Source organism: Geospiza fortis, unplaced genomic scaffold (genome assembly GCF_000277835.1).
Source record: "Geospiza fortis unplaced genomic scaffold, GeoFor_1.0 scaffold364, whole genome shotgun sequence".
NCBI lineage: Eukaryota > Metazoa > Chordata > Aves > Passeriformes > Thraupidae > Geospiza > Geospiza fortis.
Genome location: NW_005054760.1, coordinates 4,347 through 12,421, shown reverse-complemented (window position 1 = coordinate 12,421; position 8,075 = coordinate 4,347).

The window sequence follows — 8,075 nt, the reverse complement described above, 5'->3', positions numbered from 1 at the left end:
TATATCTGGGTAGCAATGCTTGGCTCCTCCCTCTGGGCGGAGCATCTCACAATGGGATGTTATAGTTCTTATCAGTCATGCACTGATATTCAATAGTCTGTTATCAGCAGAGGTCCCCTCCCGAGGGAGGTGTGAATGTGGTCACTCAAAGAGAGAGATAAGGCAAACTGCCCACTTGACAAGGTAATCAGCCATACAGATGGTAATGGAAAACATCTTGCATGCAATCTTCAACATTAGATCTGGACCAGAAATTATTAAAAAGGATTCCGGTTCCATTTCGGTGTTGCCACTTCCACTGATAATCACGGACAACGTGTCCTACTTGTGGAATTATCTCAGGGGGAGCTTGAAAATAAGGGATCAAAAAACCTGTTCCTCCCCACTGCTTTACAGCCTTCAAAATCTCTTCAGTAATTATGGTAGGAACACCTTACCCTGCTACCATTAGTGAGCTTAACGTGTTTGATTCCATCTGCCTTGATATTTGGAACAATCATAAGGAGGGTAGTTGGGGTCCAAATGTCTAAACCCAAATATAAAGTCCAGTCACAAATACTTTTTTCCACGTATATATGTCCTCTGTTTTATTTAGACAATAAATGCCTTTTTCAGAAGAATGAAGTCACCATGGACTTCTTTCCTCATCTCAAACTCCCATCCCATTATGGACTTTACTCAGGGTGCTGACCCACCATTTAGGTACAACTGGGCTGGCCACCCATGGCCAGTCTTCAGATCCTCCTGGCCTATCCGCAGACCCAACAATTGCTAAGGTTAAAGGTTTTTGTTACTTCTTTTCCTAGGATTAAAAAACCAATTCTCCTACCTCTGGCCTGAATCTAATTGACAATATAAAAGATTATTAATATTAAGAAAAACATTCTAATGGTGTAATCTAATTACCTAATCTAATTCTCACGTTGTCATCCACACCACCTGTGATGAGTGAAGGCACAGAAAGCACTTAACAGAAAACAATGACAGCAAGGATTTATCCCTCAATAACTGGAGATCCGAAGGGAAGGATGCCCATACAGACTATTTCAGCAGACAGTCTGTGGGTAGGCACACAGGCCTTCCCCTGATGTCAACGCATTGGCTACTGCTCTGATTCACTCTTGCAGAGTGTCAGTCACGGCCTCCTGTCCTTCTCCTCCAGCTAGGAAGTCCAAATCTCTGGGGCCTTAGAGACCTTGACCCAGGTGTGATGGGTCCACCCGTGTTCAGCTGTCTTGACAACTGTTTCTGTGGTCAGCCACACTTGGAAAGGTCCACACCACTTTGCCATCAGTGGTGCTTCTTTCCACTTCTTAACTAGAACCCAATCTCCTGGTTGGATGTTACAAACAGCTAAGTCCAAAGGCAGGATCTGTGCCAGCTGAGCTTCCTGTCAAAGAGATTTCACAAGAGAAAGTACCCTGACCTCATATTGTTTTAAATATGCATCACATATTCTACCCCCCACTAAGCTGAGAATTAAAAGGGTAAGGAATTCCAGACATCAATTCAAAGGCAGATAATTGAGTATCTCCCCTGGGTCTGACCCTTATTCTTGCCAAAGCCAGTAGCAAAAGCTGTACCCATGGCATTTTAGTTTCTATCATCATCTTGATAAAATGTGTTTATTTCTCCATTCATTCTTTCTACCTGACCCAAGCTCTGGGAGTGCCACAGGGTATGGAGGTCCCATTGTATTCCTAAAGCAGTCATAACCCCTTGAAGGATCTTTCCTATAAAATGAGTTTCCCTATCGAAGTCTATTGCTTCCACAATCCCATATCTTGGGATTATTTGTTCCAAAAATACCTTAATAACTGATCCCTTAGGTGCTGAAGCAGTTGGAAATGCTTCTGGTCACCCTGTTAGCTGACCTACTATTACCAGAAGATATTTAAACCTTCCCACTCCAGGCATTTCATTAAAATCCACCTGACATCTTTGGAAGGGACATACAGCCCAAGGCCTCCCTCCCCTGGCAATTTTCTTTGTAACCCTGTTATTTGCATTAGCATAAATCAAACAACCCTTGTCAGCGATGGAGAGAGCAGGGAGACTTGACTTGGTGATCAGAATCCGATTTTATTGTGGGATGCAAATGCTTATATACTATTTCAGGGAGACTAGTAATGTGTACTACAATGATTAGGTTAAAATCGCACACAAGCTTATGCATATAACAGCATCTCTTGCTTGCAGAGTTTAATGGGGTTTTCTTTTTCCAGTAAACCCGTTTGATTTAATCTTCTTGCAATCTAGGTCTAATTTTCAAAGTTCTGTTTGCTTTTGCCAAGGTATCCTGTTATCAAATCTCTCATGTTAACCAGGTCCAAAGTGTCTCTGTCCGGTACTGGTTTCTTTGACATCTGCTAAAAACCTGCCAGCTTACTTAGCCTCACAGAGAACCATTCCATGGACTTTTTGTCTGGTAACGAGCTCTCTTACCTGAATTCCGGACCAGAAGGTTTACCAGCTCCCAAACCCTTTGGGAACGTCCCTTCCCTTCTGATCCAAACCCGTGATCGAACCCCTGAACTCCCCCAGAGTTTCAGGTTTCACGTGTGTGATGAGCCAAGGAGTCCGCTTCCCCCGTGACCAACTGTGGGAAAGACATTCTGTGCTGTCCCTGTGAGCTAGCAAGGGCCTCCTGAAGATAAGGAGAAGCCCTATAGCTCTCCTGAAGGAACACCAAGGTCGTTACCATGGAGACCAGAGGAAGGAGAGAAAGTTGGGAGATATGGACTCTCGCTGGCTCAAGAGTGACGTGGCTCTCTGGGTGTCCACTGAGAACTTTGTTTCTCTTTTATGGCCAATGGGCACTGTATATGTGTTAGATGGGTGTCAATATCTGGAAGAACTATAAAAGCTACGCTGGTTTAATAAAATCTCTCTCTTGCACCCTTCTGATGGAGTTGTGTATTATTGTACTGCGTCATGCTCTATAGCGACAACTGACCACTTCCCTCGCGGGAGAGTGGAACTGCAATCTTGGGGTCCACACTCGCTTCGTGATAGAATCACATCTCACACACATGCTTGATCACACACTACTCAACCACATGGTACTCACGATTCCTTTTCCAGCGCGGATTCTTCATACATGTAGACTTTTCTGAGTGAGAAAGCACCGTGGCCCCAGAGATCTCTCTCTGGATTGCTCCGAGTTCCCGAGAACTCTGGGCCCATTTTTATCCTCTCTTTGACTGTGGTTCTGGCTTTGGTTCGGAATCTGATTGGTTCCGCTGGTTCCCAGTCCTGTCAGGCTGCTGAAATCAGCGAGGTGCCTCCTGACCAGAGAGGGGGTCCCTGGACCCCAAATTCAGATCACATCAGGGTCACCAGAATTGTTATAAATGATCAACCAGAAAGCCAAATAAATAAATGCGAAAGATTTTATTTTCGCGACCAAAATACGGTCCTCAAAAACCACAGCCAAAGAGACAGTGTCGAACCCGGGATCGGAGCTGGGTGAACCTATATCCGACCTCTATTGCATCGGATATCCCTCTGTTCACTAATGCCGTCTCCAGCAGGGCTGTTTTATACAGTTTTTTATGCCTGAGGCAAGAGGTGCCCCGATTTCTTTTGTAACCCTGCATATGTATGAAGTTTTCTTTCACTATGCAGGGCTGGACAATTGCCATTTCCTGAGTAGTGGCAGGCGCTGATCATGTCAAGGGAAGTCGTGTATTCAGCTGTTTCTTGGCGACTTCAGTTATCTTGATTGATGATATCTATCAAGTGATGATCGTCCTTGGGTGTTCCCTGATGGTTCCAGAGGAAGCCCATCATCGCGCCAGCCACGTTCTTTTATTAGTAAACGAGGCATTGTTCTACTACTGCCACCAGGAGTTTCATAATTCCATTGTGGCAATCTGTCTCCATGTTGTTCATGGTCAGAGGCTCGTTGGATGTTCAATTCCTTTTACCATTTTTATTTTTTACATTTTCCCCTTAAGCATGAATTACTTTTCATTATATATTACGGGGCATACAGTATCATAAGATCAGCCCAGGACAGGCTGCTTCTTTCCAGTAGAGTGATTGTCTCTGCGGCTATGCAGCACATTGTCTGTGTCTAGAGATACTGTTGTCATTTTGGGTTTTGCCCATTTTTTTCTTTTCCTTTGACTCTGTGACTAGAGCTTACTGGCTTGCTTCTCTGCCCCCTTACTTGCTCAGGAGTCCACACCCAGTGTGTGCTGCGCGCCGCCTGGGTGGCCCTCTTTGCACAGCCCAAACCCAGGACCATGATTTTGGATATTTTGTTTCCGGAAGCCAGCTCCGGGTCCACGGGTACGACGGTTATTTGCATACCCTGTACCATGGAGTGTATCAGCCTAATAAGGCAAGGTATTAGGCATGGCAGGAATATAACCCTGGCTACTGAACACATTACAAAAAATATCACTTTGTTCCACCAGGCTCCATCAAATAGTCTGTCCCACCAAGTTGCCTGTAAGATGGAATTCCATTTCTGGACTGGGACATGAGCTACCTTTTTTATTTCTGCTGCCAAATCCTGGATGGTTTCTCCATAATCATCAATCTCAATGCAGCACTCACACTCATTAAATTTTCCACACACTCCCCCTTCCTTGGCCAACAAATAGTCTAATGCTGTTCTGTTTTGGTACACGAAAGCCCGCATTTGAGAATGCTGCCGGCTTAACAAGTCAAGGGCCTCTGAGGTGTGGTTCGAGACTATTTCTACCATTGCCTATAGCCTAATCAGCCTGTTCAGTAGGTAAATTGGGGTCCTATATCCCCAGCTTCCATCTTGTGCCCATGTGGCCGGCCCATAATATTGTATTATTCTCTCGGCTCGCCATTCTTCCTTTCCCCATGTTTGACTGCCTCTTACGGCAGGGAATTTCTTTTTCAAACTTTTCTTCTCCCTGTTCAGCGTCTCATACAAGGGAGCCTCTAACAGGTCGCTTTTAGATCAGGGGAGAGTGAAGAACACAGGTCGAATCATACCTAAAGTGCACGATCCTTTCCACTTTGGGGGCAACTCACTATACGTTTTCTTCTCACAGATCCAGTAAATTCCATCTGGGGCTTTCCCCTGATATTTGTACTTCCTGGTTCCTTCCAATATTCTCTTAATTCTCCCAAGGATTGGTAAGGTTAACTCCAGAGCCTTTGACGCAACAAAGTCCAATCTTGTCGTTCCACTCACAATTTGTCTCTTTTTTCTGACTCCAATATCCCATAGGATGCTCTGGTTGCCAGACTTTGCTCCTACTACTTGAATTTACTGCTAACGTGGATATACACGGGGTATACCCAACCACCTCGGTATATTTTTTTCCTTCCCAGATGATACAAATAGTTCCAATCACTCTCTGATCCAACACCCAACCCTCAGGTCTCTGCGTCATCCTGGAGACCCAGGTGTTATCCCACTTCAACAGCTGCTCTGGAGTTAAACTCTCACCTTTCCAAGGCCACTTCTCGGCAGATTTCAGCCCCACACAAATCCAGCAATTTGACAATCCTAGTTCCATGGCAATTTCCTGGACAAGGTCAATGAATAAGTTTTGATCTGGGGCAGGTAGTCCCCAGTCGGCATATTGTCTCTCGAGTTGCTCATATTGTTCACTCAGAGTTTTCAACCTTTCCTGCTCCACCCTCCTTTTCCTCAACTCTGACTCCTGTCTCTTCAATTCCTGAGCCATCTGCTTCATTTTGCTTTCGGGATCTATCCCTTCCTTGTTTTTCGAGAAGCAGAAAGCTCTATCATATTGCAGACAGGCCCTTTCATCATTTGCCTCAAGGAGGTCCAAGATGACAGGCTCGCTGTTCAGGGGGAGCTTATTCTCATATTTTAAATTCTTTCCAACCCAGTACGTTTTCCCATTCATTACACACATTTCGAGTCTGGTATTGTCATAACACAATTGGTTAACTTGGTAATATGCTACAAAAACCAATTCAGTTTTTCCCCTGACCCACACAGTCCAATTACATTCATTACAAACAGGGACCAATATCTTTCCCACATCCCTCTTTTGTATTTTGTGATCGAACGCTTCTGACAGCCTGTCCTTAACTCTTGCTTTTGGATTGAAACACAATGTTTCTTTGCCCAATCTGCATAATTTCAATTGAGTGCCATTCATGATGCAGTACCTGCCTTGCTCCATGATGCAGTCTTCCAGGGCCCGGTATGCTGAGACTCCCTCTCCTCCTTGTCCCTCTTGGACAATCCAAGTGTATTGTTTGCACTCGTCGACAAGATTCTGTCCTCCTGTGTGAGACGGGATCTCAGTGTGCAAACTGGCTGTTCTGCACACGACTAGGCTCAAGCCCATCAGGATTTCCCATAGGCGTACTCCTCTGCCTTTGCCTGCACCCCCTGGGGTGCCACCAGCAGCGAGGAAGACCATCTTCTCAGCAGAAAGAGTATTCTTCCAGGATCTCACTCCTGGACCGAGCTGCATACCTCCTCTTAAAGGTGCCTCACCTTGATACCTTGACCGCATCTGCGCTGCAAGGTACTCTGATTGATTTTCAGCACTCGACATTTAAGATCTCAGCCTTAGAATCTAGTTTCCCCCTGATACCATCTTTAAATATGTAATACCACTCCTGAGAGTCCAATTCTATTATATCTAAATCTGTTGCAAGAGTTAAGATGCGGTCAGTCAGCTCGAGTTCTTCTTCCAAACACTGGGTACACAAGCCTTAGGCCACTGTCCCCTTCTACAATGTATAACATAAACTTCCAGACAGTACTTGCACTTAAAGTACGTGAACAGATAACATACACAACCAGGCAGTATACAACTTATCCGCACTCCATCGGTCATTTACTTGGTCAGCGTAGATTTATCTTTAAGTCCCCAGGGGAAGAGGTGACTCTCCACTTGAGATCCTCCTCCCGATGCTCGACTTTTTCACTCTCGATGCGTGTCCAGCCTTTTTCCGCCGTCCGAATGGCCGTGTCTGTTGTCAGAAGGACAAGAAAGGGACCTTCCCAGTGAGGGGAGAGGGGAACTTTTTCCAAACTTTTACAAGCACTTTGTCTCCCGGTTCTATTTTGTGGATAGCAAACCCCAGAGGAGCACTCTGAGATGCTATCCCATGTTTCCTTAGTTCTTGTAAACTCTTATTTATCACTATCAAATAGGGTTGAATTTGACTATCCTCCAACCTGGGGTGTCCCACTGGCATTCCATGTTTATATGGCATTCCATATAACATTTCAAGGTGAGAGCCCCGTCTCAGAGTGAGGCATAGTCCTGATATTAAGCAAGGCAAGGGGGAGGCATTTCAACCAGGACATCTGAGTTTCCAATATTAATTTTGATAATTGAGCTTTCAGTGTCTGATTCATTCTTTCAACCTGTCCTGAACTCTGGGGATGCCACGGAGTGTGGTATTTCCACCGGATGCCTAGAGCCTCTGCCAATTGCTTAATAATTTTCGAGGTGAAATGAGTTCCCTGGTCCGAATCTATGTAATTCACTACCCCATATTGGGGTATCACTTCTTCCAAAAGTATTTTAGATACTGTTTGAGCTGTTGACCTTGTGCTTGGAAAAGCCTCCACCCAATGGGTCAGTTTATCTACTATCACTAACAAGAATTTGTACCTTCCCACCTTGGGAAGTTCAGTAAAATCAACTTGAATTCTTTCGAAAGGACGGTACGCTATGGGTCGGCTCCCCAGGATTGCCTGTAGTGCCTTAGCTCAGTTAACTTTCTGGCAGATCAGGCATCCTTGTATGTCCTGCTTGGCCAATTCATAAATTCCTCTGCATCCAAAAAACTTCAAAAACTGTTCCGCAAGGGCCTGAGCCCCTCAGTGTGTTTGTTGGTGCACTCTCCTCAAGATTCTTCTGGTATAACCCTTTGACACCAACTCTCTCCCATCTGGTAATTTCCACTTACCTTCCTCCAATCTCCCCCCAATTTTCTCGTAACCTTCGATCTCCTTTTGGGAGGGCTGTGGAGGATATTCTGGGACTTCTGGTCCTTCGACCTCTGGGGTACTTACCGTCAGTAAAGCTGCATTTTTGGCCTCTTTGTCTGCCAAATTGTTTTCCCGGATCCGAAACTGCATTCCT